The following is an 11844-nucleotide window of genomic DNA, read 5'->3' as shown; positions in this document are numbered from 1 at the left end:
CAGGGATCGATCGACCATGTCCTTTCCAAACAAGTAAAGAAAGAGTAGATATGAAGATAAAATCGACGTCTTCTTTGATTCTTCATGTATGTTTTTACTTGGGTTGTCTTGAGCACTTGTATTTAGAATTTGCATTAATATATTTCTCTGTTGATCACAACTTTGAAGTACATGGAGTATGATATTGTGGCTATAATTCGTCCACAAAATGCTGTAATGGCCCATGTACCCTCTCATCTTGCAAATTAACTACATGTCCCATTGTTGTCATTCACAGCTAGCCTTAGATCCCACTCTAACAAGACTTCGGTTCCCTTACTTTGTTCAGACTGCACCTAATGATCAATTCTAAATGACTGTTATTGCAGATATGGTTAGTTATTTCGGTTGGACAAAGGTGGTTGCATCGTTCATTGATGATGATCAGAGCCGAAATGATATTAATTACTACATTAGGTGACAAACTAACTTGCAGAAAATGCCACAAGATTTGAGAGCAGTTTTGCTCACCTTCTTTAACTCAGGTGTATGCTTACCTCCCATCTAAAATACTGCCATGTGTTTAAAAAATTAACCATGAGTTAATCTATTGTATTTAATGATTTATGATATTATAATGATGAGAGAGAAAAATAAGTTGACAACTCTTTTCTACTTTTATCCTTATATTTTATTACTCAACTTTTTTCCACTTTTTTATTACTTATTAATTTTTATTTTCTCTTTTATTTAATTATTTCTAATAATTTTTGCTTCTTTTGTTTTTTTGCTCTTCTCCAGTATGCCTCTAGTATCTAAAAAACCACATGCATTTAATAATTTTTGCTTTTTTTTTTTTGCTCTTTTCTAGTATGCCTCCAGTACCCAAAAAACCACATCCAATTTTTTTGGGTCTTCTCATGTATACACCTTTTATCTACTTTTCTAATTAATTAAAAAAAATAATCCAACAACACATTTTTTTTTTTGGCCTAAGAATTCTTCTTTCTTGTCTCATACATGACCTTTTCAGATCAAACAAATTCTTAGGTCAATCCAAGGTGTTGCAGCATTTGAAGAGAGAAGAATAGTTGCAACGACATAAATTTTTTTTTTTTTTTGAACTCATGTAACTTTTTTATTGGATTTTCTATGTATGTAAATGAGTTGTTTTAGATTTTTGTTTGGCCAACATTTTAGATTAAACTTTGCAAATGAGTTTTTTGTTCGAATTGCAAATGTGTTGTTAGAATATTTTTATTTTTTAATTAATTAAAAAAATAGATAAATGTGTATACATGAGAAGACCCAAAAAAATGGATGTGATTTTTTGAATACTAGAGGCGTACTGGAGAAGAGCAAAAAAACAAAAGAAGTAAAAATTATTAGAAATAATTAAATAAAAGAGAAAAGAGAAATTAACGGGTGATAAAAAAAAGTTGAGTAATAAAAGATAAGGATAAAATAAGAAAGGAGTTGTCAAATTATTTTTCTCTCTCATCATTATAACATCATAAATAATTAAATACAATAGTTAACTCATGGTTAGTTTTTTAAACACGTGGCAGTATTTTAGATGGGAGGTGAGCATACACCTGAGTTAAAGGAGGTGAGCAAAACTGCTCTCACAAGATTTCTTACAAGGCAGTACTTCCACTGATTGCCTAGACTCCCAACGTTGAACAGAAGAACAAGGATACGTTATTTGTAATGAAAGGAAAAGTTTGTAAGACTATAATTTAATAAGATTATTTTTATGGAAAAAAATAGAGTACCAAATTCCATGACCAGGTCCACAAGTGATGTTCCTTATGCCCACATTATAACAACCTGAGCCAATTGACACATAATCATCGCCTACAGAACATAAGAGAGATTATTAACAAATGGGTGGGAAAAATAAATTATAAGATTTGCAACAGTCACATATATTATAATATATAATAACCACGATCTAACAGTTTGTACAAGTCCCATTTCAAAGAACCAAGAGCCCTCAATCCCACATTTACTATGCATTTGGAAAATTTAGGTATTTAATTAACACGTACAGTCACACAAATTATAAGCAGAATCACACATCATGTGGCTACGTACGTCTGGAATATGTAATATGTACTACATAAGCACTTGGGCACCTTTTCATGTTCATTTAGTTTATTGCAATTTAATTACTTTACGTTCTTGTCATTTCAATTTCATTTTAATTCTTCACACTTTACTTTTATCTTCTTCAAATCAAATTTGTTTAATTTATGCATGTTAATTTTCCTCGCACTTTATTTTCGTTTGATCCATCTTTTTTTATTGTTCGTTATCAAACCTTGTTTCGAAGGTAATACTTAATTCAGATTTAAATTCATGGGAAACAACCAACTATAGCGGGAAAAATCATCAATTAAAATTAAATAATACTTGAATCCTTGTACAGACACAGATGGAGAACACCAGACATCGGAACACACAAGAGCTAAGGGACATTTAGAAAAAGAAACTGATAAACTAAATGGCAATTTATGACTTTTGCCTAAGGGACAAGAATGGCACATAGTGCCTACCTTAGAACTCTCCATAGGCAAAGTTTAATTTGCAACTAAAAAATTCAAAATAGGTGTAGCTGGATGAGCCAAGCGACTATGCCACATGGATGATGAAACACGAGCTCCAACAAAAGCCCCGACTCGGAGGAACTTGAGTTATCTGAGCCTTCCATAGAGGATAATTGGTTCGGTCTAATTTAATAGACAGAAATAAGAAACATTGGTGCTATTGGAAGCCACAACACTGGAAGAAGATGAACCAATCATGATAAAAAAAAAGTGTTTAGAGAAATTAAAGAAAAATACGTCGTGTGATTGACTTTTAATGCTTTGATATATACCATAAAATATCAGCAAATATGGAGGAAAACCGATACACTCCTTGGTGCGTTTCATTGAGTATATATACTGTGTAAAAGATACAAAGAGGTAAACATACACCAATCTTAAGAACAAATGGATTCAAAGAGGGTTGGAGTGATGTAGCTTGCAATTAGTCTATCTTTTTGATGCCATGGAGCATAAGCAGGATTGGAAGTTGGTTGAGACTGGGCATCTGCAACAGGAAGAGTCTGGGAAGGGGTTGGAGTGGTGCCATCAACATATTGCCATCAATCATGGCCCTCAAGAAACGGTTGCATCTAACAATGCCACAACAAGTAATTGGTGTCAAATAATTGCCACCCCTGACCAAAAAATAGCAAACAAGCCTAACCCATAGATAACTCTTCTGACCTACCTTACTCAAATTCTATCTCAATTGATATTGGGCCAATGTCAAAATATGGCCCAAACACCAGGATAGTACACATGATGTTGTACGTAAATTTGGCTTGGTTGGTCTAGCCAGAGATCTAGAATTAGGAGTTGGGATTTGGATAGTAGATAATATGTAGCCTATATATCATATATAGTAAAGCTTGAGCATGTTAGTTTGATATTTATTATTGGCCTATTTCTTGACAACTTTAATTTTTGGGTAGAATGGCTGTTTAACACAACGTAAATACTCAATTTTTAACTTTAAGCCATACCCTTTGTAAAGATACTTAATTTATCCATATTTGATGGTTTTGCTCCACGTATTTTCAACATTTATACGATTTGTGAACATATTTTATACGTATTTGTCAATTTTGCTCCATGCATCCCCAACTAGGATCAGTGGTCCTTCTTAATCAAATCAGTGTGTAAACAAACAATTTTCGGTTTACTTTGGATAGAGTTTGGCAGATCTCCATACTCGTTGGTTTTGCCCTAATAGACACTACTACAAAAAACGTAATATACAACGGATAAAATCCGTTGTGTAAGTTGCCAAAATACCGTCGTTTAATCGACCGATGTCTATTGGGGTACCAATAGACAACGGGTAATATCCGTTGTCTTGTAAACATTAACACAATGGTTTTAATTTAAAACCGTTGTATATACACCCTCAAAAACCAATGATTTAGGAGATACCGTTGTTGCGTACTTATCTAGACATCGATTTTTATTTAAAGACCGATGTGTACTAATAGGCGAGACAACGGTTTCTATACCCTAATGCATGTATTTTACAACTGTTTTAAGTATAAACACGAGGTGAAATAGCCATTAAGACAACGGTTTATGTATAATAACCGTTGTGTAAAATAACAATTTCAATTTGCTTTTGATGTATATAATGCTTTGGTACATCGGTTTCTATTGAAAACCGTTGTATGACGACACTTTAAACAACGGTTTTAACCATATAAATGTTGTGCAAGATAATAATTTTAATTTGATTTTGATGTATATAATGCTTTGGTACAACGGTTTCTGTTGAAAACCATTGTAGGACGACACTTAGTACAACTGGTTTTAACCAAATAACCATTGTGTAAGATAATAATTTCAATTTGATTTTGATGTATATAATGCTTTGGTACATTGGTTTTTATTGAAAACCAATGCAATACAGCACTTAGTTATAGTATACCAATGCACGCTCATGCTCAGAATTAAACCAAAAGATACTTCATAAATATATGTAAGATTCCATTACATGATAGGTTCCATAAGTGTGATCAGTTGTACAAAAAATACATTAAGTACGTCAAACTAGCTTAAAAGAAGAGGCACCAAAAAAAAAAAAAAAACCTAGCTTAACATAACACATTTACTTCTTTCCAACTTGACCCCCCCTAAGTCATAAGCATATGCATCCATATCTGCCAGCTTTTTACTGCCAACTACAATCAAAACAAAACTAATAGGATATCAATGCAATGCAAAGCAAAATGCAAGTCATATGCAAGCTCTAAATAGAAGAATTGAAAACACTATAATCCTTGATAATTTTGTATATTTACACATCAATATCTTCTTGGGTATAAGTGTTGTCCTTCCTCCTTCCCATACCTTTTTAAGTAGCTGCCCCAACTCCAAAGCTCTAAGAAAACTAACAAAGTCCCTGTAAAAGAGCACAAACACACACGCAAAGTCATATTTAGATAAACTTCAAAGAAATTTCAAAAAGATACAAATATATATTCACTTATTTGGTCAAGTAAGAGAGTTTTGATAGAAAAAAAATCCACTAACTTTTTGTATCTTGACCAAACATTGTTGGGTCTATGTATTTTTTTCATTGTTGGGTTTCTCATTTGCAGATAAGTGAATATTTTTATCTTTTTGAAATTTTTGTAAATGATCATCACTACAAAGTCTGTGCACAAATCATGTTTGGTCAATTTTCCTAGTGCCCAACTTATTATTTGAATAATCATGCAAGCTTTAAAATTTCATTCTGATCCAGCATTCAATCCCACAAGAAATTAGAATACAAAGATAAGCTTGAGGTCCGAACCTCACCCTTCAGGACCGGACCTCCAGTAAGATTGGATTTAGAAATTTAGGTTTGAGGTCCGGACCTCAACCTTGAGGACTGGACCTCCAGTAAGATTGGTGTTTGAGACCTAAGCTTGAGGTCCAGACCTCTCCTTTGAGGACCAGACCTCCAGTGGCGAACTCAATTTTCTGTCAACATGAAGCTGAGCAACCAAGAATAAACAAAAGAAAACAACATTTTGAACAACCAAAATATTGATTCAACTAAAACCAAATCAATAAACAAACCCCATACCAATAAACAAAATCAATAAACTCATATCAGTAAACAAAATCAATAAAGATCAAGCAAAATAAATAAGCACATATCAGTAAACCAATATCAATAAACCCATATAATTTACAAAATCAATAAACAAACCTCATATCAGTAAAACCCAATCAAAAATGTTTTGAAGGTACGTTGCCAATAAAATACAATCAGATCAAATAGATATCATACAATAAATCAATTCAGATTTACAGAAAAATAGTTCCAAACATTAGAAAGTAATAGGATTATTTAGGCACCTTACCATCACTCCAATTCTCAGTTCACATTTTGGGACTCTTTTAGGATGAATTGATCACAGTAAAATCCATTAATGCAAGTGCTGATCTGTAAGTAAATACAACTCAAGAAATAAATAACAAATATTAACAATAGAAACTACAGTGAGATAGCATGGGAATAGAAGCTTCAGTTTTTTGAGTGTAGAAAGCAACTACGATAGTTAATTCTTGCACCAATAGAGAAATAATGCCAGTTTAAAAAATCTTATATGGCTCTCTGAAGATATTTATCACAGTCATCAAAGAAGAAACCAATACCTCTAAAATCAAAAGTAAAGTTCAAGAAATAAAGATATATCTCAGAAAAATGAAATAAAGAAAAGAGATGATGCAAAGAAAAAAGAACTGAATCAACCATTTCAAGACAAACATGCACACAATTTGAGAAAACATTGTGGCAAGAGCAGTACATCAAATATATGACCCAACCAATTAAATTTTTTTGTTCGGTACTTACAAGATATTCTATGTTCAATCTGCATAAAATACGAAGAACACACATGTTAGTTAGTCCATCTCTCTGTACTCAACATATCCATGAATGAGAACTTCAAATTAGAGGAAAATATGTATAACAAAATGAAACACACACCTAGAAGAAAAGAGACCTCTGCTTTGTATCCCCATCAAACTGCTTCGTTACTCAATACCTAGGCCTACCAATTTTGACTGCAAGCACACATGACAGAGATACACATGAGTAAATTCAAACTATATATAACCATAAGATGAAATATATTAATCAAATTTGGAGTAACTTAGTGGACCTTATATTACCCTTTCTTAATAGATATATATACTTAGTGGACCTTATACTATGTATCTAGTACTACATAGTAATATACGTGAGCATCATTGACATTGCATGTATTAGATCTGTAGCTAGCTAGCACATGGTGCAGCATTTCTAAGTTATTGATATGAATATAATAATGCCTAGAACTAGAACATATACAAAAATGAAAAGTACCATAAATTTAATACCTGAACATTTTTTCACTCCAACCAGGGACATCACAAAGTAAATGAATTAACAATTCAACTAACTGGTCAATATCCTGGAAACCTTCCACAAACATTTGTTTTTTTTTTTTTTTCAAAACTAACCATTTTTTTAAATCTCTCATGACTCAAGATCATAAGGTTTTCCTAAGTTTTTAAAAGTGTTTTGCAGCAAAGGAAATTCACTCTATTGTTCTATCATTTCTCTAAATAAGTGACTAGAGAAAAGAGCAACACCATGATGCAAAAAGCTTGTTGATCATATAACCTAAAAGATTTTGGTAATTGAACCTCCCCTCTATGTGGCCTACTGTTTCTTTAACATAAAAATGGGGGAGGGGGGAAATTAAAAAGAATCTATCTTGCAAGTCAGCATGCATGCAAGTGGCATTTGGAGTGCTAAAGAATAACAACATTAATCTAGCGTGTTAGCAATTAAATGGAACAAGGATACATTTGACATCAATAGCAGATTAGAACTGATCAGTGAATAAGTTACCACATTTCAAAGTCTTAGAGAATTAATTAATCAAAATGAGTTTGGTTAACAGCTTAATACTTATTCAAGAAATACATGTCAATAAATCTTAATAGAAGTTTAGAATGATTAAAGTGCATGTGAATTGAAACATCAAACAATAAGCATACCATGTGAGAACTAGTAGTCAGCTGTCTTGGTCTCCAATTCCCATATTTTCCACCTGCTGATCTGAAAGAGCCATCCAACAAGAATTTGAAAACAATTATTCGAATGAGAGAGACGGAGTGAGACAGGGAAAAGGGTGGAGAGATTTGGGTTGATACCTTTGCTCTACACAAAACCAAGGTAAGTAATTGAAACCCATCCTAAATCTAGTTGGAATCCACCTTCAAAAGCCTACAAATCCCAGACCCAGCCTCCAAAGCACAAAGATGACAACAGACCCCCACCCACAAAATCACTGGAACCAAAATCTACCACAAAACTGAACTCGAAACTACTTTAAACCACAAAAACAAAATCTCATCCCAAACCCAGCCAGAATCCCATTTTATGACGCAAAAACCCACCATCAAAATCTTAGCCCTACCCCCTCCTAAAACATAAATCAGGTACTAGAAATCCACAAACCCATTGGAAAGCAAACCCCTCTGCCCTTAAAGCCGCTCTTAAACCCCAAAATCGAATACATAATAATAAAAAGAAAGAAACCTTACATTGAACTTAGATCAAAATCTCCAAATTGAAGTTTGTTCTTTTATCTTCGACTCCAAATCGAGCTTCAAATGAGCGAAACATTTCAAACCCTAACCAATATAGATCTAAACAGTTCCTGGTAACTTTTAAGTTGGCAACTTTGACACCAGCTTTGGATTTATATGAACCCCAAAAAAACCCTAACCCAAATGTACCTGAAGGGGAGTGCAGAGATGGGCGATTTGTGGCTTTCTGTTTCAGTCGGTTTGTGGCTTTCTCAATGTTTTAGTCAATTTATGCAGAGATGGGCGATGCAGTATGAGATGCAGATGGAGATGGAGATACGTGATGAAGATAGAGATGGAGATAGAGATGCGTGATGGTGAAGTCTGATTGATGTGAAGATGAAGATGGAGATCGATGTGAGGATGAAGATGGAGATCGGTGTGTGTGAGTGTCTGAAAGTGGCTGAAGCCAGAGGGCTTTGACCCAAAAGACTTAAGGCGTGATATGATTTCATTAACGCAGTCACGCGCTTTGTCAAATACAAAGACCCGAAAATTTTTATTTTTTTGAAACTTGCCCAACACAACGGTATTTCCTAATACTATTGTCTGTTAATTGTTAGGAAACATTATCAAACCAAATACCATGGGATAATATACTTTAATATAACGGTTTGTTAAAAACCGTTGTGTGGTAAATTAAAATAACGGCAAAAATACAAACCGTTGTCTATTGACCGATGTCTATTACGTTTTTTGTAGTAGTGAGAAGTTATATATCTTGGACTCAAGGTGCTCACGGACTTTGTACTGGGCCTCCACTTGCCCTTAAAAATATCAAATGGGTTATGTACCTAATTAAACAAGACTATAGAGGTTGTCTTGGACTTGTAGACCCACTACAAGAAATGTGAGCAAAGCACAACTCTCATTGGTGACACAAAATGAGGTAGCAATTGGGAACTTTAGTCCCTATTGCCTAATTGCCACCAATTTTTGTTAAAATCGAGGCACTTCAGTGTTTATTGCCCAATTATCACCTCATTCTATGCCACCAATGAGGATGAGCTTTGCTCACATTTCTTGTAGTGACCCTTAATCTCCCTATTTGTCTGAGTCATAAGACTTTAATTAAGAATTAGGTCTACATAGTTAAAGCCACTTTCCATTTTGGTCATCATAATTTTAATTTTGTCATCCAATTTGGTTTCATATAGTTTTGATTTTGTCAATCACATTTTCGTACATAATTAAGGAATACAATTAAAGTTAGTTCAATATTTTCATCCAAATGAATTGACCAGATGCTCACCTGACATGTAGTTCAAAATTTTTGTGCTCAGGCCAAATTTTTTTTATATTTTTTAATGTTATTTTAAATCATCACATAGTTATGTGCAAAGATTGAAATTATCATGTATGTATCTTTAGATTCTGTCAATTAATTGTACGTAATTACTAACTAACAACATGAATACGATTGATGATCGAAATAAAAATTACCAATATTAAAGTGAAAATTTTGAGCATTGATTAAAATTATAATTTGACCTAAGAATGATCATGCACCCAACACATTTGACTTCTTATGTGTATTAATTGTATGTAAAGCGCTTATATGACTTCAGTACAAAGTAGCTACAAAGCCTTATACTCAAGTAAATCTCACACATATATACGACTCTTTATTATTCTCACACTCACAGTACTCTTCTTTACTTTCTTAGAGCAACTCCAACAATGCTCTCAAACTTAATATTGGTGTTTATGGATGTTTTCTATTCTTGGTTGAGAGATTAAAATCGATGCAGCAAAAGGTGGCAATTAAGCAACAATTTTCAGTTGAATAGCAAGTAAATTTGGTGATGTTATAGTATATTGGGTGTGTGGCCCTGCCTGTGCTTTAGAAACCACCCACCCACCCATTTCTTTCCTTCAGATTAATTTTGAGGCATTTAATGGAAAGATAAAAGGACATAAGATATATGATGATTGAACAAATATGACTTCTAAAGGTTCGATCTTATTCTCTCTTCCACTAATATGTCCCTCTAGCTCTGAGTTTCTTTTTTGTTTTGTTCTTGGATTTTCTCATTCTTACCTCTCAATAAAGCCAAGTATGGCAAATACAATTTGCTCTTTACATGTCATTTATAGGTAATTAGTAGTACTATGTTATATATCATGGATATATTTATTAAGTTTGAGGTGGGTAGATGGGAGATGGTGTAAGCTAGTGGCCGGGTTGCTAGAATATTCCTTTTCTCTTTTTGGGTAAACTTTAGGCAGCCTGCCATGCCCATATTCATGCGACATTCCAGCATTTCTATGGCAGTGAGAGCTTCAAATCTCTTTACTTTTGAAGCTGCAAACACAAGCACTACATTTCATGTGACATTTCAGATGTGATGTTTTTTCCTAGTGCACATGATCTTTATTTGTGAGGATACTTTGTCCTCACCATTGTCGGGTGGAGTGGCTTTAATTGAGATAATGGTTATGTAGTTATGTGTGCATATCATATGTCATGGGGTTAACCACATAGATTTTGTAACTTACAACCCTTCCAAATTCTCATTAGAAAAATGGAAATTAAGAATTTCATATTAATGCATAGAGTGTGTATTTTGTATTTTGGTCTCTACAAGTTTAAACTGTGAGGCAATGAATAAATGATATATCAAGTTATCAATATTTTTCCTCACATGCAACCTCATGAATTTTAAGTCTAACAAATAAGTATGTTTCAAATAAAAATTAAATCTCAAAAACTAATTAATAGAGACTGATCAACAACACTCAGAAACTAAGAATGGCATGGGCCAAAAGCTGAAAAAGCTTTAATTTGAAGCATAGAAAGAGGTAGGGGACCTAACTCGATCCTAAGGGTTATGTCATATGTAAGATAATTTTCTTATACAAATCCCAGCTTCACAAAGTCTTATTTGTGCTGAGAATTTAGCACAAGACTACAAGTCATGAGCCCCATCACTCGATGAAAAGGGAACATATGTGAGAAAACTAGATAGATGTTGAGGCCCTTGAGGGGTCAAAAAACCTAAAATATTATATTCTAATATGTGAAAAGGTAAGATTGGTGGGTGACCATTGGACATTAGCCCGTGCACCGACCCCCACTTTTTCAGCCTACCCTCTTCTACACTCTACTGAATGAATGAATGTAACCTCATTCCTATGGACACCCTGAAGCTACCATCAACCATGAGTAATGTAGACACTGCGCGTGCAACAAAGAATAAAGAGACTTGTCCCTCATCACTCACTCTCTCTCTCTCTCTCTCTCTCTCTCTCTCTCTCTCTCTCTCTCTCTCTCTCTCTCTCTCTCTCTCTCTTCAACATCCAATATTATGATCAATTCTTTATCAAAGTTAGTGCTCACTGCTGTGGTCAACAATTAATCCTCGTAACTTCACTCACTCTCACATGCTTATTATTCTCTAATCATCATCATTTCTCATCCTCTTCTGCCCTGGCATATATTAATTAATTAATTGTACCCTGCTAACTTTTCATTTTGAACTCTACTTATTTATGTAATTCTTGTCTCTATCTTCCACACACAAACAAGCTTGACATACTGCAATTTGGAATCTTCTACTTTTTTTAATTCGGTTCAAAAGTGAAGGGCATCATAAATCTCTCATCCTTTTGCCATATTCCATCACTAATCAATTTTATATATGTAGCACAC

General features: G+C 33.7%; 1 long non-coding RNA gene across 5 annotated transcripts; it reads right to left on the bottom strand.

Moving 5' to 3' along the window:
• Positions 1-4507: 4507 nt before the first annotated feature.
• LOC147283169 (uncharacterized) lies at positions 4508-8614 on the bottom strand. Of its 5 annotated transcripts, XR_015122965.1 has the most exons (8): positions 8343-8614; positions 8148-8210; positions 7599-7659; positions 6541-6617; positions 6406-6424; positions 5912-5994; positions 4908-4959; positions 4508-4738 (listed from the first exon to the last, which is right to left on the bottom strand). It is a non-coding gene; the product is annotated as an uncharacterized LOC147283169 (long non-coding RNA). The 5 variants fall into 5 exon arrangements; XR_015122967.1 differs by having other exon boundaries at positions 4859-4959; positions 8148-8614; XR_015122966.1 differs by having other exon boundaries at positions 4508-4755; positions 8148-8614.
• Between the last annotated feature and the right edge of the window lie 3230 nt (positions 8615-11844).

Source organism: Dryas octopetala, chromosome 6 (genome assembly GCF_963921425.1).
Source record: "Dryas octopetala chromosome 6, drDryOcto1.1, whole genome shotgun sequence".
In the NCBI taxonomy this organism is placed as follows: domain Eukaryota; kingdom Viridiplantae; phylum Streptophyta; class Magnoliopsida; order Rosales; family Rosaceae; genus Dryas; species Dryas octopetala.
The sequence above is the reverse complement of the archived record's forward strand: the minus strand, read 5'-3'. Positions and strand labels throughout refer to the sequence as shown.